The 26,206-nt window shown below is 34.5% G+C and overlaps 1 protein-coding gene across 1 annotated transcript in view; it reads right to left on the reverse strand.

Moving 5' to 3' along the window:
• LOC147074688 (putative NADPH-dependent quinone oxidoreductase VAT1L) overlaps positions 1 to 26,206 on the reverse strand; it is a 149,828-nt gene that overhangs the window by 99,754 nt on the left and 23,868 nt on the right. The window lies entirely within an intron of this gene.

The raw sequence follows: 26,206 nt of genomic DNA on the forward strand, positions 1-26,206 counted from the left end.
CAACAATAATTCCATTGTACTAAAAGATGTCTAACATTATCAAGAAACAAAACAAATAATGAAAGAATTAAAAAGCTGCCAAACGCTGCGTGATATTGCTGTTGTAAATAAGACAATTCGCACAGGTTTTACGCTGTTTTAAGAGAATAAGAAAACATTTAAAACGAACTGACACGTATTACACAGTAACTTCATTTGTTATATAAATGGAACTATCTTTAAGCAATTCAAATCTACAATAATTAGTTCTTGATAAGTGGCTCAATGTAAGCCGTTAAGCCTCAATTACATTGAGCTTCTTTACGAGCTGTGTGTTGGCGAATTTATAATCTGCCTGTAAAGTCGCCCAGTGTAATCATCGAACAAGCTAACATGTTCGATGATTACACTGGGCGACTTTACAGGCAGATTATAAATTCGCCAACAAACAGCTCGTAAAGAAGGTCAATGTAATTGAGGCTTTAGCGATCTGATACGACTGGCCCAGAATAGGGAGATTTATCGCAATTTGGTTGCAAACCTTCGACAGATGACGAAGATTGTGTTATAAACAACTGATTTCATTCTGATGGACATTGTCAATTGGTAAGTATTAAAGAATTTGATTCTTCAAGAATATAATACACTAAAAACCTTCTTCGCCACTAGCCACTATTGACTCGAATATTTTTGTCGTGGTGTTTCACCTGATCCATTTACTAAAAATATTAGAATATAAGTAAATTATAGGAATATTTCTCTAGTTTCTTTCACTGCATAACTATTTTTTATTATAAAGACCCTACATCAGGAAAGAGTTATGATCAGAAAACTAATTAAATCTACTTATTTTCTGAATTTTTAGCTGCTGAACAGCGCGAAAAATCCGAGGTGGCAAAGTAAAAATTCGAAAAGAGCACCCCAAAATACATAAGCTCGAAACAACCGCACAACTTTAAAAGGCAACCCTTTTTTACAACCAATTTTGCCTGGACTATAATATATTTTCCAACATTAACCTTTAAATTTAAATAATTTAAAGTGACTAATTCTAATGGTTATTTTTTCATATGAGTGTCAGTGTATTGGCATATCATATAGGTATGGATATGCTAAATCAGGGACGGAAAGTTCGTTGAAGCCAGAACACAGAAACAAGGTAAGTGGGTTGCTGTCTAGGCGAGGCTGTAGCATGGTTTAATTCTCGAGAGTGGAGAAATAAATTACGCGTTAAAGAATAATATTCTTATTACGTTATTGTCAATAGTTACGTCTGTATTAGACTATTCATTAAGACGGTACTTCCGTGAAACGGCAAATAATTTTCAACTATAGGTGCGACGAAATTTTGGACTCGCTGGCAGACGGAGAGCGAACGTCGAGCTGTGAACACGTCAATTTGTTTCGTGATAGCGACGGGGGTATTAATTCTTAAATCGTGTAATGGTGACTAAAAAACGTTACCCATTTAATTGAAAAAGAAAACATGTCAATGAATATATTATTATTGTTACTAATAGAACAATAAACAGAACATTAAATGGACGTATGTTGGATTTACATGACAAATTATATTTCGTTCGGCACGCGTCATTTGCACAATCCGCGCATCTCCTAGCCACGATCTTTTTAGACCATGCCTCAACTGAGGTATAGCCTTAAAGTTTCTTCTGGAAACGAATCGCGCTTTGTATTTCTTGCATGTTGTAGCCTGATAGTTATAAATAAAGTAATAATCCTAATTGCGACTGGTTTTCACATTTCCTGCGGTTGAAGCCATCGAGATGTGGCTGCATAGATGTATTCTTAAAATTACTTGGGACAGATGTTGACACTCTCAAATGAATCGAGATATAACCGATAAATCCTCCATAGTATAAAAATAGCAGAAAAATACAGTCTTCGGATAACATTATAAGATACAAGTATAATAGTAGTAATATAGTAGTACAAGATATAAGTACATACGACATTCCCAAAATTATTATCCAACGAAAAATCAATAGAAAACGTAGCAAATGAATGAAAACAAATCTAAAACTCTAATAGCGGATAGCGATCACTAAAGCTCCGTGCAAGCGAACGACATCGTGTTTATACTAAACCACAAACAAGTGTATGGTAAATATCCACAATATTAATATGCATACAAATTGCCATGATTGGTATGGTAATTCTTATCGAACATCTCAACAAGTGTTCGATGGGATTAGCTGCACTTATCTGGCAATACCTATCCCTTCTCCACGTTTATCGTTGCATTAAACCTAAGCATTAATAATCTGTAACTGTCGACCAAAGTACGTGAGAAAATAAGACCTTGGGCGAACTTTGCAGCATAAAACTTTATGACTGCCAGCAATATGATTGTAGATAGGCAGATATAGAAAACACTACAATATAATTAATAATATAACAGACGCGAAAGAGAGGAGGGTTCGGGTCCGGACCACCCCCCTTAGGAACGAAAAAATACTAATTATTAACGTTAATGTAATATTACTTCTTCGTTAGAACGTCATGACTGAGGATCGTGACCCTGATTGATGATTTGGCTGTCGAACAGCTTCCCCAACGAGTTGACCCCCTCCTCTGCTACCATCTGGTTCATCGAATGTTTACTTTAATATTCTGACGCGGTGTCACATAAAATACAACACAGCACAGACGACACAAACGGGCAGTAAAGTTGTGATTACGCTGTCACGGCAACAAATTTAGTATACGGTTTCGTCATTTTGCAGAATATTTCGAACGATCACCACCTCTGTAAATTCAATGATGGAGAGTGCCAACTCAAATGTATTAGTATTTTGAATTATTGTTCACTATTTATGCTAATTTCAATTAATTTTAACAGTTTCTACGTGTGCATACGTTAAAATTACTTGCGATATTATATCCATAGATAAGTGAACATAAACTAACCCGCAGATCATAGATAATAGAAAACATTCTTATAGAAAATACATAGTGCCAACGGCTTAAAACAAAACACCACGCGATTTTGACATGAGTCAAAAATGTGTAGGCATGTAGAAAATCATAAAAAAACGTTCATTGAGTCATGCAGTTGTCGATGCAATGCGGTACAACGTGAGGTGACCTCATTGTTATACTGATGATTTCGGCAGACTTTTAACTGACAATGTTTGTTTAAAGGTTCAAAATGTGCTACAGGATGAGAGCATCAGTCAGATAATATTTTTAATACCAAGAAAAGAGACATTACACACTTTTCCCCCCCCATAGCGGCAGTTTACTGTGACGTCACGTGACAGTACGCGACGTGTATCTCAATATAATCACAACTTAACGTGTGCGCGCCTGATGACCTATGTCTCTACATCAAACAACAAATGTCTTTTGATGGTATTATAGCATGACGAGATTATAGAGACGAGACGATAGTATATAGAGATTGAGAAACTACGAGAAGTGTGAAAAGATATTGGGCACACAACAAGGAAAGACCACGAAGTAAACCAGTGGATAAATTGCAGAGCTAATAATGACAATAGGCCTGACTGTTGTTTGGTGATTTGATTTGTGCACAGCCGCCTTCCATGACGCTATACACGTATCAGAATGAAAAGATTTTAGTGCCACACTTCCTTGTCCCGAAGCAATGCTACACTGGGCTGATGTAGCAACCATACACCTTAGTGCTTGTTTTAGAAAATAAAAAGAATATTGACTTGCTCTGCCGTCATCTATCTTTAATGACATGAAATGCCCTCTGTAACCGTGTAACTGAAACTATGCCGAAACAGAGTGGACAATCGCTAGATAAACATTTAACACCTATCTTCCACCAGCAGTAAATAGACTCTTGGCTGATTAATTTGTTATAACCAGCGGCACTACATTTTCTTTTTCCAAGAGTTTTTTTTAAACTTAGGCATCTTAAAAAGCAATCAATTCGGTTGGCCTCTGTCGCTAATGATAGCTTTGAAAAAAGGTTAACTTTGATATAACGGTCACGTCGTTAACTAGCCTCCGCAGTTTGTTACGATATAATGACCGTTTGTAATGGCGTACGCGAAAATCAGCGGAGCCTCAAATGACAGCGCCATTGTCTTTTCGAGAGAGAAAGTGTTCCCGCATCAGAAAATAAATTTCGGTTTCGTTTGGGATTAATTTGTTTGGCCGTCACGGCCGCTGAGTCCGGGCGAGCCTCGCAAGCCAGCCGATCCTGCCCACACTCATTTCATTTCATTTAAATTACCGCTACTGCACTCGCCTGTCTGCCCAGCGGTTCGGAAACATGCGACGGCGGACCACAAATTATTAAAAAAAAAAACATTTTAATTAGCTTGTGTGGGTCGATTGTATGGGCACCGTATTATTTGAAGTACTACATTATGGTAGGGGTGGTTCAGAAGCATTGGTATACAAGATACACACTCCCATACGAAATACTAAAGTGGACACTTGCAGAATAGGAAGACATCCTACGAAAAACTTGAGCCCGGCTTGCCTGTCGATCCTTCATCCGTTAGAAATGAAGAGGTTAGTCGACGCGGTTTGCCTGCGCAGGGTGTTTACATGTAAATTGTACATAAAACATTTCACCATGGCACAATCGCCGTGAGCTTTCTTATCGAATAGAGATGACCGTATACTATACGGTCTCCAAGATTCAATTAAGAACATTAATTCAATTTTCGTAGCAGATTTTGGCAAAATTCATGAATTTAAGAATGAAAACATAACCTAACCTAACAAATAATCCAGTGTATCCGTTATTTTCAAAATTTGTTTGCTGCTGGCTTCCTGTAAAGTGTAATCCGAAAATGTTCTCTTTTTATATTTTCAGTTAGATCACTTTTATTACTTTTTTTTCTTCTTTATTATAATGTTTCATGTCATGTTGTGAACGTCTTAAACTTATAATTTGAAATGTTACGTTAAAATATTATTTGTATTTGTGGGTTGACACACAAAATATGATCGTGGACCAGCGTTAGCGCATCCCTATTGCAGTCAAGGAGTCGGTCACCCCAACACGAAATACAAAATTGTACGCAGAGAGACAACACAACTTCACGATGGGCAGTGCACGCAACAACACCACAACACAGTGACAGTGCATCTAAACAACGCTTAAATGACACCTTGTTGAGCAGGATTTTGTAGTAAACAGAACGTCACACTGCACTAATGTTTTTACAATATACAATACAGAAAATAAACTATCAAATGCTTAGTGATAGTCCAAACCCAAACCAAGATACACATATGCGTGAACAAAAGAATATTCTATAAAAACTGATAATTTCTGTAGGGACATTTAAAATATTCACATATATTATGCAGTTGTATCGTAGTTGTATTCGGAAACAGATAGGCATATAGTACTGAGATCGAATTTATACCTTAATAAAACACTTAAGTAATAGTTGCAAGATAAAAAGAACTTTTTATATACCACGTCTTTAAATTCTCTGTTGAATCATATAAACTTGACAATTCTATATATTAATAAAAACTTTTTATTCTTGATAGAAATACTGAATAAATATAGAATACTGAACTGTCATTTTGACATTTCATATTGATTTCCATAGTAACGTACGTATATGTTAATAGTTTAGTTGCTAGGACCCCCTAAGCAACCAACAATAATAACTTTCCATACAAAACAGAATTAACTGAAAATGAATCCAATTCTGCTTAAGGATGGCCAAAACTATTAAAAGAATGCAGTGTCGTCGTGTTCTGATATATTCTAAAAGTTTCAAATGTCTAGCTAGTCGGGAAGTTAGTTAAAAATCTTCAATCGTCCCATACAATCTTGGAAAAACAAGAAAAAATGTGTACTGGACACACACGAAAAAATCTGTACCGGACAAACAAGAATATGAGCTAATAAAAACGTGGTAAAATAGGTAATAAATACAAGATAAAGATGACAGAAGAAATTAGGTAGGTAAATATCAGTGGCTAAGGGTGGGGGTAGGCTTTTAAGATCTGATATTAATATGGCACACTAAATTTTGTTAGTCATACGTACCTATTTGTTTCTTTTAGACTAAGACTAATAATTGCTGACGGTGTTAGTTAGTTTTTAAAATTCATTTAAACTTAAACCCACTGTAAACTAAGCCATAATAGATAATAGTTCAAAATATTATATATCTGTAGAATATCTGAAATTCTGATATTTTATGGATAGAAGAACAATTTTAACTATTGTGGTTTAACTGTTTGTTTAGACAGGGTATAATGAATTTTAAAAAACTAATCAACACCGTTTGTAATAATAATATGTATTATTAATTTAAATAAAACAAAATAATAAGTATAACTGAAAAAAATGCACTATTTTTGTCGTATAAGTATAGACTAATACAACATTCGGACCATACCTAACAAAAGCCGATAATTAATGACAGTGTAATTATCAGATATTTCATGCAAATTAATGTTTTATTGAATCTAATAAAATTGGAGCATTACAATCTGCAATGCTCTATGAATAACGCGTATTTTTTTGATCTCGGTGCAATGCGGCCACCTTTTCCGGCGAGACAACTCATTGTGATACGGGGAAATGTTATACGTACAACTTAGATGTAACCCGTACTCGTAAATCAAACGCATGTATAAACAAACGTGTCCGGAAACGTGTACGTATGCAGTTCTTCGTATCACACTTCACCGTGAAATGTTGTATCGGAAATATATGGCCGTATATTAAAAACCGTCCAACCTCTTTGGGTCGTATAGTACTGACATAAAATTCATGTCTAAATAAAACACGATTCTTTTCGGTTTACACTTTACAGGAAGCCAGCAGCAAACAAATTTTGAAAATAGCAGATATACTGGATTATTTGTTAGGTTAGGTTACATTAGGTTTTCATTCTTGAATAATTCATGAATTTTGCCAAAATCAGCTATGAAAATTGAATTAATGTTCATATTGAATCAAATAAATTGGAGACCGTGTAGTACACAGTCATCTCTTTCCGATAAGAAAGCTCACGGCGAACACTGTGCCACGGTGAAATGATTTACGTACAATTTACATGTAACCCTAAATAAAAAATATAAAATACGTAAAAGGAAAAAATGGAAGAACATAGCCACAGTGCTTAGTGTCACCAGTTGAAATATTCTATGCCAATTTGAAACAAACAATCCAATTTCCCAATGAAATCAAATGAAGAAAAAAAACTATCATTATTAAACGGTCAATATTGATCCTGCGATAAATTTTCCGTGAATCAAAAATGAAGATACGTGCGCATGAGCTCCAATTGGCGTCACGCGGCTACCGGAATGAGTTGACTGCGCTTCCACAATTAATAGACTGCACCGCCACTGGCCTGTCATGACATACACACTTGGCAGTTAGTTGGGGAGCACAAAGAAAGTGAGTTTGAAGGTCAGGAAGACGCTGACTGGGTGGGCAGCAATCTGAACGCGACTGGATGACTAACCCCCGCGCCGGATGCAGGACATTATCTCCATGATATGTCATCTTAAACGGAGATCCTTTCATAAGTAATCAAATCATAATGACAGTATTAGGAAGAAGCATTATTAAATATCCTTTACGAATGTATATTTTTTTTTGTAAGTAGATACAGTAGAACCCTGATTAACGGGACTAATTGGGAATGAAGATAGTCCGGATAATCGAAAAAAAAATAATTGACAGGGAAAGTTTATTTGTCTAGATTTACATAATACATACACAAATAATATGTATAATAAATCATGTATTATTAAAAAAAATCAATTATCGATTTTTGCTTAAATCAGGTTCTCCGCATTAGGTACTGGAACTTACTAATCGTCTTTTCAAAATTCTGTTGCATGATTTTTTCAAAGTTGACACATCTAAAGAATTCCAACTATCTGCTGCCATGTAGCAACAATCTTTTAAATTTATTTTCTCGTAGAAGCTGATAGCTGTTTCTTCGTTATTTTCGTCTGCTAGCAATAATCGTCGAAGCATATGTTTTCTATATAAACATTTGAATGTTACTATCACACCCTGATCCATCGGTTGTATTACCGACGTGACTCTTTCGTCTTTGTATGAACCGCATAAAAATACACTCTTCAACTTCTTTATTTACTGATTTTTTCATAACTTTCTGTTCTAAGCTTCCATCTTCTGACATGATTAAAAAATTAGTAAACTTCATAATAGTTTCACTTTGTTTTTTCTATCCGAGATAGTTGACGTTCCCTGACCATAGTTATTAGATAGATAACGTCCCGAGTCACCGCGTTTCAAAGCATCGATTAAATCCAATTTGTCTTTTAATGAAAATAATCCGGATAATCGAGGTTCTACTGTAATATATATTAATGTTTTGATTATAACTAAATGCGAACTCTATTGTCCGACAACAAGAAATAGGCGATAACAGGAAGTCGCTGTAGTCACATATAGAAGACTTCTCAGTGATGTACCTGTCATGGCGGCAACGCGCGCTAGAGGCGTGTTTAAATAATGTATCGGCTCCCCTTTTAGGTGCGTTTCTTCTTAGCAATAAACCAAAAGTTTACTAATAATAATTCTAATATCACTCCTGATCGTTTTAGACATATTTTTATTATAAAAAGCTTCAAACTACGTAAATTGATATATTCGTATACCACGGAATCGTAAAATGAAATGATAAATTTGAGGGCGTTCCTCGTTCAAAAACGAAGTGCGATTAGCTGCACTGGAGGGGATTGTTAGTTCACAGTTTTAGCACGTAGACAATAAGTTCTTGTTCGGCAATACTATTATTGTTGATCTATCTATGTGTTCCTAATGTTCGTAATTAGTCTGTCGTTGTCATTTGTGTGTACCTAGTCATCGTTACTAATATCGGATTATCTTATCAGTTCCGTGACAAGAGTGCTTTCTCCACAGCCTACCTCCTTCCAAAAGTCACCATTCGCCACTGATAGGTACCTACTGTAACCAACAAAATTTTCTGGACTGAATAATTTAATTATGAGAGGCTATTACCATGAATATTAATAATAAATAATTAGACATGATTACGTTGTAAATATAACAAAAACATCTAATTATAAAATAAGCCAGTACCTACTTACGTAATCAATATGGATACCAGTGCATATTACATTTATCACAGGCTATCGCAAAATTCTGTTATTAAATTGTTCATTTTCAATAAAACAGCGCAAACAAGTATTAATACCTACTGCAATATCATTTCTTGATAATGTTTCGTCAACCCAATTTAAAAGTGTTTTATCGGTCCGTCATTATTATAAATACAGGAGTCGTCAACCGGAGGCCCGCGGGCCACGAATGATTGGCCATGCTGATGACATGTAAATTGTATGTATGCAGACCGACGTATAGTTTACCGTGAGTTCTTGTACCGGAAACTGATGGCCGTATAGCATTGAGCAAACCTATTTTTGAATCATTCAGAATTTTATATAAATATATACGATAATATGATTATATTCTTAATTTACTTTCTTAACTATTTTCTTCGATCTTTACCGTTGTATTCCAGTGGTCTACCGTGTATCTACCACAGAACAGATAATAAATAGAATTCCGATATGCTATATTATAGTATATACTATATACCAATACAGTAAATTTTGATGCAGTGTTTTGAATGTGTGAGTGTGCTACGAAAATGAACCACGCATTATTTATATACGTGCAATAGTGTGTGTAATACGCCAATATTAAATGAGCGTCAAAGCATAAACCGAGAGCAGTGACGTATTCTTGACACGTGTTTAAATTTATCCCGTATTCTTCCTTACTTGAGATCGGTTGCCTGCTTCTCCTTACCCGTTAGGTATTTCAGTTCCCATTGTTTCTGAGTTCCCTCCCTGGTATCTACTTAAAGACAATAATAATAACGTACCTACCATACAAACAACAAGTGAAATTTTTGAAACTATAACATAGTGTTCGTTGTTAGTATCCGTAATATTATTTGCCAGAAAATAGGGGATTTAAACGACTTTCACGTAAACTGGTTAACGAAATAAAAAGAGGAGTGATCAATGCTTCCCTTCAAATAGGTTTTCACGACTCAATTACGCTGTTATAGTCCCGCAATCTGAGCTTATCTTTATATTATTCTTATCAAAAATGTTAATACGCAGTACAATGAATGTCTCGCAATGCGTTTGATAACGATTTGATTTATCGCTTATTGTTTTAAACTCCCTTCCAACGGATATTGTTGTCTAAGAATTCCATACATAATATCAATGTTTGTTTTATAATATACTTAATCAAAATAGCTTTACAATTCTTTATTAAGTTTAAATGAAAAACTTATAGAGAAAGACGCACCGACTGCATTCACTGTATTAAACCATACCGTATAACAAGTTGTCTAAAATGTTTTCTGCTTCATATGTTATATTAATTAACTTAAAAAAAAAAACAGTTAAGTTTAACGGTGTTTATATGAAAATGGTCCCGCCGTTGCATAACACCGCTATCGAATGGTTGGACATGACTGTCCTAATATATATTTCCTATATGATTAACTGAAGTGGTGAATATTTCGCACGTTGCATGATATTGTCAAAGAATTCGAGTAGAAACGTGTAATTCGATAAACACACATAAAATTTTATTAAAACCTAAAATCGTTTTCCGAAATTCTATGAAACTTGTTAAGTACCTACACCGATCGACTATAAATCGTATGTCGCATAAAATGCACTACATATATATATAAGTATACCTACCTACTATCTACTCAAAGACCCAATCTGTCAAACAAAGAAAAAAATATTATTCATATCACATAGATACTTAATTATTACTGTCGATATATTAAACACAATTTACATATAACAATAATTTACATGCATTCTTAAGCGGTGATCAATCAGCAAACGATTAATTTATTAGAACAGCGGTAGTTGATGGTAATAATTGTGAGTGGTTGGTACTCTCACTCTCAAAGAGACGATAAATTATTTTCAACAGATTTGTTCAATAAATATTTAAATACATTTACTTCGATCTGAAGGTACAAAATTCATTTGACAGTTGATAAAATACGCAAAAATATTGTTTGAACCGATTTCCTGTTATAGCCCCTCCAAAGAATCCCAAACCATGGTTATTTATATTTCACTCGGGGACGTCTATAATCTGAACTCAAAACCAACAAAATCATAAATTCAATTACATACCAATAAGCACAGATCTACAGTGTGACCGCGCGCCTGTACAAATCATGCGTTTCAAAGTCACGAGTGAAGTAGTGATACAGTGTGCACATGTGTAACTGGGAGCAAGCCAAGAGTGCGGGACTTCCTCTGTTCACCGTCAACTTAAGGTTAGAGCCCGGAGTTCCCCAGTTCATCGTATCCATCCGAATAATCCAATTGAGAGTCCACTTATCGCTAATAATATTTACCCTTATAGAAACCCAGTAGGCGACTACCCTAATTAGGTGGATATTTAAGTTTTTCCAATGCTAATTCTTGAAGGAGTGTCAGCTAACACGTCGCGCCGGAATATTAAACAAAGCGATGCCCCAGATGGTTGCATCAATTCTTTCCACGTGTCTTCCACTAAAAGACCTTGCGTGTCGTAGAATCCCGAGTGGAGTGGGGTCAACCCGTTATGAAGGGTGAGTGACAACCAAATCATTCGGGTCACGATCATCAGTCATGAGGTCCTGACGAAGAAAAAGAAGAAGGGATTTCCCACTCAGCTAAATTTGTATTGTTTCCGTTTCTGTGCGCGCCTATATTTGATAATTGACAATTAATAATATGCCAGTACCTAATCTTTGAATTGCAAAGTAAATAGGTATAACGGAGAATTAATTATTGTTAATTGTTTTTCTTGTAACCACATTGTGACACAGTGGCGAAGGGTTACGGTAGGCTGAAGATCCGCGAAAAATAGTGCACACTAAACTTTGTTAGTCGTACGTATTTGTTTTCATTAAAATAATACTACAATTTACAGATGGTGTTGGTTATTTTTAAAATTCAATTAACTTTGCGAAAACCAAGCCATAATAGAATAGATAGTAGTCAAAAATACTCCGTCTATTTATGAAATGTCTATAATTATGAAATTGGATATTTTATAGATAGAGTAATATATTTTTATCTATTATAGTTTGGTTTAGGCAGGGCTTAATGAATTAAAAAAACCAACAAACAATATGTGTAATATGTATTGTTAATCCAACGAAAACGAATAAGTATGAATGAAGAAGTGTGCACAATTCTGTCGTGTCACCCAAAGTATACCAAAACTAGTATGGCTTGGTTTACGCAGGGTTTCATTGATTGATTTATGACGGATGTTAACAGTCTACCTCCACCCTTCGCTACTGTTGTGACATTACTACAATATAGTGGTGTACCTATGTAGGTACAGTAAATGTTATTGTTATTTTATTATATTATTTAGAAGTTATTTATTTTATTACACAAGTATTAATTCGCTTAATCAGTTTATCACTAAGTGTTATGTTATGTTACTTATAATGTTATAATAAATTTATAATATCTCCATAAATTAAATCAGTATTTATTCCATATCCGATGAATGAATTCTATTCTATTCACGCATTCCTAGCATGCGTTTGTATGGATATTTATGCAAATTTAAATGAGCAAAGTGTTATGGAAGTGCGTCTCACACATTCGTTTTGAAGATTACAATTATTATAATATGTTATATTGCATCGATTAGTATTGAATTCAAATGCTGTAATAAAATAATAAGACAGGAAGGAACACAAAGCGATACAAAATGACTCAAGATTTGTTTAATTTTAAAACAACAAACCATTTAATTTTGCACATGTGTTGAATCAATTAAAAGATTCGAACGTCAAAATGACACTATTTGTATGCTCTGTGTTGCCGTATAATCTTCAAAACAGTCAAATCATTGACATAACTCTCTCAAATTTAAACATATAGGTATATATATACCTTTAATGTATGTTAATTTAATGTATATTATGTATGCTAGTGCATGTTTTGTTAGGTTGTATGCACAGCTATGAGAGTTGCACAGAAATCCGTTTTGAAAGACGCAGAATCCAAAAATAAAATTTTATTCTGCATATAAATGCATATTTGAGACATTAGTGCATATTTCATAAATAAATGCAAATTTTAGGGCTTGTGCATTTATAATTTCAGTTTTTTTTTAATTATTTTATCGAAATATTACTAAATTAGGTAGGTAGAGAGTTTAGATGCACTTGCATTTTTAATGGCATCCCCGAGCTGTGGATTTATCAGAAAAAGTGAAGTCAACTCGGGCACCTTTATTTACATTTTGCCCAATCGCCTCTGTCGACGTTGAGAGGTCGTTTTCCGCATATAAACAAAATACTGACAGATATGCGGAAAATTTTAATGCCAGAGCACAATAGTAATTTTTTTTTGGAGAAAAAAAAACAATAAATTAATATGTAGTGTTTAGGAATAGTACCTACCTAGTTAAGTGTGTCGTTTTTGTTTTTTTAAGTTGCGTATAGTTTACATTGCATTTCTTATTCAATTATTTGTACTTGTAAACAAACTATTTTTTAAATTGTAATTGATTAACTTTATATTGATTATTTGTATTTTTTGTTATTGTATTATATTGGTTGAGATTATTAATTTGTTATTCCATTTTTTATCAGTAATATTGGGTGAAGTGGGTATTTATAATTTTTTTTCCATAAAAATGTAAATTTTTAACTGGATATTTCTTTGGTTTTAGTGCATAGTTGCATGCATATAATCATGTTTTTGTTGCATATAAATCCGCTCCCTAGTTATTAGTAAGCATGTCCTCAACACGTTGCGGTGCATTTTGGTCAATTGCACAATGAATCAGATTACTTCCGTTTAGTTGAAAACAGTTAGTAGCAGTTAAGTAAACAATAATTGAAGTAGGTACATTCATTATTATTATTATGAATAATACACGAGCAATGAATGAATAATCCTCACGAGTGTAACCTAGTCAATGTTGTAATCAAACAAAAGCCTGCGATATGACGCGACCTCTAATCACATGATTATTTTAATATTATGTACTTAATAAATAATAATAATCAATTTAATAAATAATATTGTAATAATTAATTACATATTAATAAAATAAGTGAAAAATAACGCAATAACACGAACAATATCCGTCATTTAATACGCCTTGGACCAGTGGTTCTTAATCTATGGGTCACGACCCAAATTGGGTTTAAGTTTTTAGATATTAAAAAGTAAAAAAAAATATGTAAGTAATATAAAAACGTTAATATTTTTTTTTATAAAAGTAGAGCTTTGTAAAAGCTTTCGATGGAAGCTCTCAAGTTGGATACTGAACGGTGTTATAGCCACGGATATATTTTTCTTCTTCAGTCGTGAAATCAAAACTATTACTAAAATCTGAATAGCGATCCAAAAAAGTTAAGAATCCCTGTCTTAGGCCATGTGGTTGTGTTAATTTATTGATAAAGTCACTTTAAGCGGTTTGGAAGTTTAATAAATGCCTGCATAAACAAATGGCTTGTTTACTCGCCAACTATAATTAGCATAAATAAATGTCACATGCTTTATAAACAAATAGTAAAATTAGCCATTATTTATTTTACTACTTGTTACACTCTCGTTATAAAAATAAATTACTAATAATAAACATTAAATTACGATAAAGGGTAAAATAATATTATTACATATTTAATCAGATTGTAACCAAGTACCTAGGTCAAGGCCCCCACAAGGGGGGGGGCTGACAGGGTTCTAGCCTGGGGGCCCGGGCTCTGGGGGGGGCCGCGTGGCGCGTCTACATTATCAAGTGAGATAAACACACATCACAAATTTGCTCTAATGGTAAAAAAGTCGCCTGCGGCGCTATTTTGCTTTAAGAATATTACTATTTTTAAATATGTCATTATGTGATACAAATTTGGAATATTGTGTGTCGATATTCGAAAACTTCATAACACAAATGAATTTATTGAAAAATACAAAAAATCGTTAAAGATACACTGAATACCATCAATTTTACCTGGAATATCACTTGGAAAACGTTTCTGTAGAGCGTCTGTTTTTAACCCTAGCGATAGGTAGGGGGTTCCGACAATGATCCTGGCATGGGGGCTCGCTTCAGGGTGTGGGGGCCATGACCTAGATTCTTCGAAGATGCATGGAATGCCAGGAATCGTTGTTTTTTTATTAGCGAAAAAAATGTAAACAAACGGGGTACGTGTCAGAATATGCGCATATGACAGGTGACATCTATCATTAGCGAATTAATCTATTATTACCTTACAAGCATTTGAAATATTTATAATACTTATCGATTAAATACGCAAATACAAACGACTAACGGTATTAATTAATACATATCATTCTGTTATTAATAGCATTGACATTTTACTTTCAAGTAAACAACACGATGTTTTAGTACAAAATAAAACATTTAATTATACAAATTCAGTATACCCAGGTAAATATTATAATGTCATTTTTGTCAACTCTTTCACTGTCAGCCAATTTGTATTAGATGTAGAGTTGTAGACAGGTACACTCGTTGTAGGCCAACTATTTATGGCCCCTTTTAAATCACTTAAAAATATGAAACAGGAACAGAATGATCGTGAAAACTTACCAAATAAACATGTTTCTCGAGTATATTATCGTAAATATTTTCACAGTAAAATGATACAATATTGTTTAGATAATATAGAATATTTTTTTATTCCGACCATGTCCGATCCTAATAGGATCATATGGGCCTCCACAGAGTAGAGGTTTGTATTAACAGATTTTGTTTTTTTTTTACGAGAAATGGATGTCAGCCACTTGCTCAACCTATTAGGTCCATACCCTGACAGAAATTAATATAAATTGAAAAAAACAATATATGCGTGTCGCTAGATTTCAAAATCAGCCAAGTCAGCTTTTTGTTTTCTCAAATACACAGTCACAAGGGTGAAAGTTTATATTATTTCAAGTACAGAATATTTAAAATTAATAAATTCCACATTTTGATAATGCAGAAATGTTAGAAACCAGTGTTCTTCAGCAATTCACAAAAAAATCAAAAAAGGTGGACTTGGCTGATTTTGAAATGTAGCGACACATGTGTACTTGCCAGACCCAGGATTCGAACCTGGGACCCACGGCGTGATAGTCCAACGCTTAAGCTGCGCGGCCACCGTGGGTGGGATAGAATATTTACAAGGAGTTTACTCGTCCATGGCCTGACGCGACATACATGCTTTGAAGAGTTAACTCGGCTCTGGCAGTGATCAGATGGCCTTTTTTCTCCGGTACGACAGCTCACGGTGAACTGCGATACGGTCAAATGAAATACGTACAATTTACACGTAACATTACATTACAAGATTATATAAAACCCGATGTTTATTATTCTGATATGCACAATTTAATATCGCGTAGATACAATTTATATCCAGCAATGACCATTATCGAGTAACTACGAAGTGCATGATTGAAAACAAAATCCATACAACACTAGTGAAGGGTTGCTTCCCATAATCAATATTAACAATAAATACTTATCTTTGATATTGGTAACATCGATTAGAGACACTTTATTGATACGGGCTGATTCATTGGTTTCTTCATTGACTGCGATGTAAAAAACCAATATTTATTTTATGAAGTCATATTAATATACGATCGATAAAGCGATATAATATACAGTTTTCTAATGTCTTTTGATGGTTAACAATGCTTAGGCCCGTTTCAGACGGGATACCGGTGTCGCTCGATATAATATAGGAGGCCATCGTATTCGAATAAAGGGGCATTTGTGTTATGTTTATGAACGCCCCAGAGTTAATGAGCGACACCGGTGACCTGTCTGAAAAGGGCCTTAGGCAGACTGCCCCACAGACGTCGCGGTGAAGAGGTGTGGGTGTCAAGTGTCTACAAGACATTACTCAAAGCACCCAACACGTAAATAGTGAATTGTGTTCCTTTCATTATTTCAGAAAGTAAATTGACGGTGCATTTATTTTACATGTAAATCTAAGAAACGATTGGCGAAAATGTAAAAAAAGTGTGTACATTCAGTTGTTATATTATATGTGTCGCTAGATTTCAAAATCAGCCGAGTCCATAATAGATGAATAGGAGAAAAACAGCTTTTTGTTTTCTCAAATACACAGTAACAAGGGAGAAAGTTTATATTATTTCAATTATAGAATATTTAAAATTAATAAATTCCACATTTTTATAATGCAGAAATATTAGAAACTAGTAGTGCTTCAGCAATTCACAAAAATTTCAAAAATACCTAAAGGTGGACTTGGCTGATTTTGAAATGTAACGACACATATGATTTAATTGACTTTAGAACAGAAGGCATTAACCATTCCGATTTTTCTTCATTCGATCAGCTTAAGGCCAGTTCGGATTAGTCGAGTAATTTAGTTACCACTAAATGATTTAGTAACTGAAAAGTATCCGAACACAGTACATTAGTGAGTGACGTGTCAAAAGAACAGAGCAAAGCGTAACAAAGCAAAAACAAATTAAGTAATTAATTTTTTTATTAAACAAATAATTCACAAGATTTAAGAATGTAACATTCTTTTTATTGAACATACATGATTTGACAATACTATTTATATATTAATAACTTTATTTATAATGGCTACCTATATTATAAGAATTGGAGGAAGAAATTCTACGACAACTATTGAACTTGACTAAAGATAACGTGTCTCGTGGCTTGTTTAGTATTTAGTGAGAGGTGGTGGGGGTCGCTACTTGTCCGAAAAATTAGAACAAAATGGATCGACTCGACTAAATGATTTTACTAAATTTGTCTGTTCACACATGTCTAGTTACTAAATTACTCGCCACTGGACTAAATTACTTGAGTAATCCGAATCGGCCTTAAGTGAAAGTCGTTTAAAAATTAACCATGAGTAAAACCGCGAAGCCTCATCGTATCAGTCGCAGTAGTACAAAGGGAAGACGTGAATCCCTGCATTTTAAACTATATAATATGTAGTTTGCTCTTACCGCCGTGCAGTAGGTTCTTTACACAGTACGATAATAGTTTGTAGATTAGTGCAATGAGTGCCTAAAAGATGATTTTTTTCCGTTTTCAAGGCGTATTTCGTTGTGGCGGTGAAAGACAATGTTTTTTTATTTAATTTGTAATGCCTTGTCTTTGGTAAAATATAATGACAATGTGAGTGTTGAAGTAAATCAATGCTACTAATGCCAGTCTTGATACTGAATAGTAGATCACAGCTTACTTGGAGTTGGACATGCTTGAATTAGTTCATTAGGCAAACTGCAGGAAGCCAACTAACTACACTAATGCAACCATATTACCAAAGATAAAATCAATAAATTGATCTTAATGAGGGAGGGGCGTGGCTCATAATTATTTAATAAAAAGCCCGCAGTGGCGTTATTTTTAATTTGGACAACATCGGTGATTATTCTGTCGGCCGATCTCTTAATTATTCAACATTTTGTTTACGCCCCAGCGATTTTCAAAGGGCTCCTATACAAATTGTGAAACAATGCTAGTCGTCAACTTTGCCCACTCGGGATATATAATCACAATATAACAATGAATGACTGAGTCGCGGAAGCTTTACAATTTGGACGAAGCTTAAAGCGTTACCACAATAATATCCAGAGGCGAAATCGGAATAATTAATTTCACCAATTGAATTAAATGTGACGTTTGGTTGTTGGTCCAGGGGTAAATTGGCAATAAAGAACACAATATGTTGTTTATTGAAGCCAGAAGGTAAGGAATATCAGATCAAAATTCGAAACTATATCGTACCAAGCAAAGTCAATCAACTGTAGACAGACCGGACCAGTGAATTGCTAGTTACGACGATAGTGCTATAATAGTGGAACTACTAATCGCATCGTGAGTGTAAAACCAAGGCATCTGCAAAAGAAATATTTTGGATATATTAGGGTTTCAAGTCTTCGCTTTGTTAGGAGTTTTAAATTGAAAAATTTGCAGATGCCTTGGTTTACACTCACGGTGCGACTTAACCTTATAATTGCGCAGATTGCGATTTCTTATACTGCGCACGAATTACTTAGGGTACCGTTACATATAATTTCTGATTGCTTATACATGAAGCCTATTGCACCGTTCTCTCTCACTCTAACTAGGTACGTCATATTATTTTCTGTCAAAACTATCGAAGTTCACGGTTATGGTACCTATTTTTATAGTTATTGATTATAAATTAACTATTTTTTATTCAACGAATATTTCACAAGATTTAAGAATGTACATTCTAATTATGGAACACACATAATTTTGAAAATACTAATGAGAAAATATATTATAACCAATAGAAAAAAATCTTTTTTTTTTAAAGCAAGACTCCGCAGGAATCGCACCTGCATCTCTCGGGTAACGCGCCCACGCACATTGACCACACTGCTAAAGGAGTCATATTTGATTACGACACATTTTTACTAGGGAATCCAATCCCGAGCCAAAATTCTGATCCCAGGATTTCGGGATTACAATTTGACAATCCCGGGATCCCGGGATTGGCATCTTTTCAATTGTTAATATAAAATTTTTATATTTACAAATAACATTGATAAAATCGGTCAAAAATAAATCTAGTATAATTTATACTATTTAAGACATTTATTGTTTACGTTCAATCTTGGAAATACACAAGTTTATTGGAGTAAATAATATTGTAATATAAATAATAATGTAAATTTAATAGGAGATTGCTGTTTCTGATAGTAAAGACTTAATGAATGGATTAGCGAGATTTAAAATAGTAAAGGAAATAATCATGGCGTACTTATGGCCTTTCCGCTTCATAAATCTAATTAGTCAGCCAAATATGAAACTGCTGTAAAACGTATGATATCATGGTGGAATTACTTTGTTAAAAGTGCAAAGCATTGTTTTTTTCCAATCTTTCCATTTTTAATAATTTATGTGAAAAAATAAAATGAATCGGCAACCTACACATGGGTATAAATCAAACTTCATTCAAACTCAGTTTATTTCTAATGTAGTTATTTTTTATCAAAAGTATTTTTTCTGTTATATTTCGCTTTTATTTTATTTTCCATAAAAATTGATCAATCAATCAAGACAAAAATAAATCCCGAAATCCCGGGATTATGTTTACCAATCCCGGGATTCATAGGTATCGAAAATAGCTCGAAATTCCCTAATTTTAACTAATGGCTTTTAATACCCATTGAAGCGTTTTCTAAATCGAGCTACTATTTGGCGATCGGCTTTTGTATTTTAAATCAAAATTTGTCGAAATTAAGTATGACTCCTTTAGCATTGTGGTTAATGTGCGTAGGCGCGATACCCGAGAGAAGCAGGTTCGATTCCTGCGGGGTGACTTACTTTAAAAAAAAAAAAGATTTGGTAAAAGTCGGTTATGGGGAAGCCAGGCGGGAACCACGCTAATTGTCAAAGCCGATTTTAGCAAAATTCATGAATTCAAGAATGAAAACCTAACCTAACCTTAACTAACCCAACCTAACAAATAAACCAGTATATCGGCTATTTTCAAAATATGTTTGCCGCTGGCTTCCCCATAACCGACTTTTGTACTAAAGATTTTTTTATTGGTTATAATATAATATATTTTCTCAGAAGTGTTTTCAAAATTATGTATGTTATTGATTATATTTGAATACAATGCGGAAACCAGTTCTAAGTAAATGGAGATTATAATAATATATTGTATATTTCGTTCAAATCAATTTGACTATTGATAATTGTACAATACAATTTCTTAGAACCGTTCGCCATCCCTTAGTTAGGCTAGGTTCCATCGTTTAATAGTAAATACATTCTACTTCAAGTTCACACACAATTTTACAATAATAATTATTGAACACTGCATTATGCGTTCGAAGATAGAGTTAACAATGAGAACTGCTAAACTAAAAGATATTACCTGTTCGAAGTTCATCTGCAGTGACTGCGAAAGTGTTGATAGAGTAAGAGTAATTAGGTACTCACCTGAAATAAAAAGGAAAACACTATTAGTTCAAATAATTCGAGTGATTCGATTCCCTTCTACTAAGATTATGTAAAAAAGCACATGTACCGATTTAAATTACCATCAAGAACGATCAGTGTGTTTAAATATATTTACCTACTTGTAGATCCAATGATTGGATTCTCATCATCTCAATCCAACACAATACGTAAATCATGAAAAGATGTGGTGAACGTGCTATTATGTATTCCAAGCGGTAAGTATCTCGGGGTTATAAAAGATCAACAATAACTTTTGTTAATCCACCTCTATCGGTCGCGTTAATAAGCCCGCGAGCTACCGTTCACACGAAATGTGGGTATTCAACTGAAAGATTCCGTGTCCACAGTTCGCCGTATCACACTTCACCGTGAATTGTTGTATCGGAAATATATGGCCGTATATTAAAGACCGTCCAACCTCTTTGGATCGTATAGTACTAATATAAAATCCATGTCTAAATAAAACACGATTCTTGTCGGTTTACACTTTACAGGAAGCCAGCAGCAAACAAATTTTGAAAATAGCCGACATACTGGATAATTTGTTAGGTTGGGTTAGGTTTCATTCTTGAATTTATGAATTTTGCCAAAATCAGCCATGAAAATTGAATTAATGTTCATATTGAATCTAATAAAATTGGAGACCGTATAATAGCCCATATATTGGATTATTGCTCATATATGAGCAAAAACGGAAGTATGTAAGTCACTATTGAACTTCGTATATCGTATATAAGTATAAGTTTTAAACTTTGCACTTTTTTGCACTCTTTACTACGAGTATACTGATACTCTTTGCCTGATTACCCTCGCATAAAATTAGATCAAATGATATTTAATTATACATATTAATATAATATGTATTACTTAATAAATAAATAGACAGATAATATATTCAATTTTTTTTTTAAATATATTACATGATTTTCATCCAAGAGCGGGAGTGCAAAATTATGAAGCATTTAGATTATATGTACTCTATCTACAAACTTCCAATATAATTTAACAGAATTTTAATTGCGAGACGATAAACATAGACAAAGAGAGATAAAGATAATTACTAATTAATTACCACATTCAAATACCATGCTAATTATATATATAATTGCCAACTAATGGTTACGTGCCTAGCGCATCTTTAGCACTGAAAGACTTAATAGTAGGTAGAATATTTACATCTTTTTTTACAATAAAGTAAGTTTCCAGTGCACTGTCAAACATGCAATTAAAAATCATCTGCCGCTACTGGTAGCAGTCTCTCCGCATTATGCCCAAGATATATACTTCATGTCACGCTATTAATCTTTGAATCTCTCTTACATTAATGGTTGACGTATCCCTAGCGGTGGCGAAGGGTGGAGGTAGGGTGTGGAGATCCGAAATAAATAGTGCACACTAAACTTTGTCAGACATACTTAATTGTATTTATTGAACTGAGAATACTAACTACAGATTTTGTCGGTTAGTTTTTAAAAATCAATTAAACCCGGATTAAGCCAAGCCATAATAGAGAAAATTATGAACATAAAAAGAAATTATGAATGGTTTAATAGCAAATTTTATAGAATATTTTTCATCGATTATGGTTTGGTTCGACAGGGTTTAAGTATTAATGCATTTTAATAAACTAACTATTGATGTATCAATGAAACTAACCAACATAGTAATATGTATTTTTAATCCAACGAAAATAAATTAGTTGTTTTTAAAATAAAATGAAATCCTGCGTAAACGAAGCCATAATAGATGATAGTCTATGATGTTTTGACTTAGGCCTAGTGTAATATTAATTGAATGTTAAAAACTAACAACTACCATCTGCAATTAGTAGTTTTGTTCAATAAAAACAAATAAGACTGACTGACAAGGTTAAGTGTGCACTATTTATATTGGATCTATACAACCTACCTCCATACTGATCCTTAGCATATGTGAGCAAAAACCGAAATAAGTCAAACATATTGTAGAATCTAGAAACTCACAATATAATAATTGAACATTAAATGCGATATTAATAGCGTGTATAAAGTAAATCTATCAAAATTCATGATTACAGAGAGTAACAAGTAAAAGCGGCAACATTTGCTATCTACTTGTTGAATGCCACCCTTGAAAAAGTCACTCCCATTAGAATCTGACAGCTGGTTACCTCCTAACCAAACTTTCTTTAATCGCTTTCCACTCAGTTACTTTTCCTACCACATTCGACCGACGACATGCCTCATTCTTTGGAGTGTGAGATAAATATCAACAAAACAGTTTGTACAATATGCCACGGGAGGTAAACACTGATTGAATCGAACCATATGTTTCGGGAAAAGCAGAAAATAATGCCGGGCGTCGGTCGCTACCGGCTCGAGCCTCCCGCCTGACGTCTGGCGTATTGATCGCGTCGAGATGGGTACAACGAGTACCTATATCGCGAGCGGCAGATATACTAAACGAGGTGCTGTGGCAAGAAGAAAACATGAATTATTTCAAAACTGGTTAGAAAATCCGGCGAGAGGACGCCAAGGGTGTAAATAACTACATACTGTCGAAAAATCGGTAACCGGACAAAACAGAACAGCCATAGGAAAAATGAAACATTATTTTTTTTTGAATCTATTTAAGTTAGGTTAGATCATTATTTCGTTGTACCTAGTCATCCAATCATTTTGAACATATTATATTGATTAAGATGAGATATCATAAGCTTGCCGGCAACACCGAGTTAAGTCCCGTTTATTGGAGGCCTTCTAGCGATTAGGAATGCAGAAATTAGGTATATAATTTGATTTATTATGGCGTATTGAAAATCTATCAACATAATAGAGAAAGAACAATTTCAATATTAAATTTATATTTTTCCTGAAAGGTCATAGTTATATTAATTATCGTTGTTCTGTTTTTTCACTGTTCTATTGTCATGGAACCGAAATATCAGTATACTATGTGGAGTTGTGGAGAGTTCTTTTAGGATATCAAGAGAAGGCAAGTTATCAAGGTCCCCACATCATGAAACGGGCCCCCAGGCCAGGATATTTGGCGCCCCCCTACCTATCGCAGGGTTAAAGGCGGTGCCATGCTCTTCAGACGCGTTTTCCAAAAGGTGCTCAAGGTAAAATTAAGGGTATTCAGTGAGTGTATTTTTTTGTATTCTTGAATACACCCATTTAAATTATGGAGTTGCCGAATATCTACACACAACAATTAAAATTTGTATCATACAACCACGTATTATAAAATCTTAAGACTTTTTAATTGAAATAGCGCCGCAGGCAACTTTTTTACTATTAGAGAAAAATTGTGATGTGTGTTTATTTCAATTATAAGGTAGACAGACGCGCCCCTAGAGCCCGGTCCCCAGGCCCTGTCAGCTCCCAGCCATGGTCATGATACAGGACAGCCACCAGACACCTACTACAGATGATGGATGATACATTTATTAAGGTGAAGTCTTTACCTATCAGAGGCACCTAGCGGAAAAATACGAAGCTTGCAATTTGAGACATTTTTTTTTGATAATTTACAATTTCGACAGTAGTGTAGTAATATAACTGAAACCGCCACAAACGCCCAGGCTTTGAGGGAATCACATAAATAGGTATGTTATGACTTTAACGGGAATCGAACCCTGAGCCATCGGATGAAAGGCCATCGCCTTACGCATTGGACTGGCGCGCATGTAGATTATATAGTAGTAACATACCAGCATTTTTATAAACGTAAAATGAAATTCTTTTTTATAGCGAAATGTTGACCAAATAAAACTGAAAGAACAACGGTCCACACTCCCTTATAAATTATTTTAACATTCCGCAGTAAGAGGGCGTAAAATGCTTGGATATTCCTGCCAGCGGTACAAACAAGTTGTCGTACATGCGGCCATGCTCGCTCAGGGTGGGAAGGAGAGGGTTGAAAGCGGGGAGGAGGAACCACACCCCTCAGAGGGATCTCGCTGCTAAAATCTCCTTCTATTATTTACAAAAGGAAGATGTGTGTTTTGCTAAATTTCGTAAAAAAAAAAAATACCTTTTTTTAAATATAGCCGCCTACGCGCTACCCCAAATTCAGTTTTTTCCACGGTCCAGATTTATAAATTGAATATTAGATGGTGGGCAAACAAGGGAGGCAAGTGTCGGAAAATTTGACCGATTGGTAGGGCAGGGTTGCGTTTCTATATATAGTTTACCGATACTACAATAATTTGATACAGCGGTATGAGTGCGTGGCAACGTTCGCAGAAGTATTACGTCATTTTGATTCGCTACGCATGAGTAGGATTTGGCATTACATTTATAGGAACGGTATGAGCGCGTGACAACATTCGCCTCAAAGGCTACTGCGATGGACTAATATCCGATATGTAAAGTTTGCTGTTATGATCTGTATGGGCGACGTTGAAATGTGACTGCCAAAATCTACATCGATGTAGATGCGAAAATGGCCCAATGGAAAAACAACTAGAAATCGTTCCATCTCATAATCTACCCCGCTCATGTCTCCATGAATCCACCCGATAATAGTTCTGGCCTCATGGCATTGGATCCTCGGGGGATACAATGCTTTAGAGTTTAGACGGTAACAGTCATGGTCCCTACAAGGGGGGGGGGGGGGCTGGCAGGGCTCTAGCCTGGGGGCCCGGCGTGAGTCGACCAGATAAGTGATATAAACCGACATCACAAATTCTCTGATACACCGAAAAAGTCGCAGTTTATCACATTATTAAATAGTACCTATAATTAATTGATATAGATAGATAGATAGAAAAGTCTCTACGGGCGGAGGCATTTGAGTTTTCGTCTTTAGTCTTTAATAAAAGAGAATTTATAAAATGAATTTTGTGTGAAGTGAGTGTCCCCTCGCCGCGCTACGAACTTCATACCCCCCAGGCCAGACAAAATTGCAATTGAGAAATGCACTGGAATTTCGATTTTCCGAGACCACCAACTGGAAGCAACGTCGCTAGCGAAGGACGGCGGTATTGTAGTTTGTGGGAATCACGTGAGACAATTTCAATGCAACATTGTCTTGTTCACCATATGTATTATTGTATGTAATGTAATGTATTTTAAATGTCATTATAATAACACAGTTTTATTACAGTAAAATGGCCATACAAAAAAAACAGTTGTAACTCTATTATTCTAATTGAATATTATCTTTTTATTTGTCCATCAGTACATTTTAAGGGTAATTAACCTTGCTTAAATGGCAAAATATAATAGATGCACTAGTATAACG

This window comes from Rhyacophila brunnea, unplaced genomic scaffold (assembly GCF_057557595.1).
Source record: "Rhyacophila brunnea isolate RB1 unplaced genomic scaffold, BYU_Rbru_1.0 scaffold_16, whole genome shotgun sequence".
Taxonomy (NCBI): Eukaryota; Metazoa; Arthropoda; class Insecta; order Trichoptera; family Rhyacophilidae; genus Rhyacophila; species Rhyacophila brunnea.